Genomic DNA, 990 nt, shown 5'->3' with positions numbered 1-990 from the left:
AGTTCTCTGTTAGGAGTTTGCTTCTTTAAAATAGTGAAGGGGTTGGAGTGCCATGTCAACCAAACAACGGAATTAAGACCAGTAAGTTTGACCATTTAAATAAGTGAGTTTCTTAATTTGTTTAACAAATATTTTTTGCACCTTCTACCTGTTGAGTATTATTTGGGCACTGCTCTCAGAATTGGTGAAAAAGACGAAGGAGGCCCCAGCTCGTAGGGAATGTACATTCCAGCGAGGGCAGGAATCACGGTGGAGGAGCAGCTGGGGTGGACGGGAACAGCGAGCAGAGTGACCCAGAGGCCGCTGAGATGACATTTACGTTGCATGTGAAAGAGGAGAAGAGGGTCCCAGGCAGAGGGGACAGCAAAGGCAAAACCCTGGGGCTGAAGCAGTCTGGCACCCTCACACACTGGACAGTGTCCAGCGTACCTGGAGCAACAGCAACCAGGGAGTGACCTCAGAAGGAGTTAAAGACTGAGTTAGAGACCTATGGTGTGAGCCGGCAGGGCAGGTAAGATTTATACTGTAGAGCACTGGTTCTCAACCTTGGCTGCACATTAGAATCACCTGGGAATCTTTTTAAAATCCTGATTTCTGGGCCTCATCCTCCGGAAATTATGTTTCTTTGTTATAGGGTGAGGCCACAACATTAGTAACAAAGAAAAAGAACTTCCGGAGGATGAGGCCCAGAAATCAGGATTTTAAAAAGATTCCCAGGTGATTCTAATGTGCAGCCAAGATTGAGAACCAGTACTGTAGAGCAATGGGAAGCCTGGCCAGGGTTTTCAGAGGGACGGGAGCCTGAGCTAATTGATGTTAACAAAGATCATCTGGCCTCTCTGGAGCCTGATTACAGGGGACAAGAGTGTTACTGCAGACACTGGTTCGCAGTCCAGTGAAGGACGATGGTGGCTGCCCTGGGTTGGGGCAGTGGGAATGGAGAGCAGTTAATGAGTTAGTGACTCATTGTGGAGGCACTGGCAATGAGAT

Source organism: Myotis brandtii, unplaced genomic scaffold (genome assembly GCF_000412655.1).
Source record: "Myotis brandtii unplaced genomic scaffold, ASM41265v1 scaffold902, whole genome shotgun sequence".
Classification (NCBI taxonomy): Eukaryota; Metazoa; Chordata; class Mammalia; order Chiroptera; family Vespertilionidae; genus Myotis; species Myotis brandtii.
Note: the sequence above shows the minus strand (reverse complement) of the source record.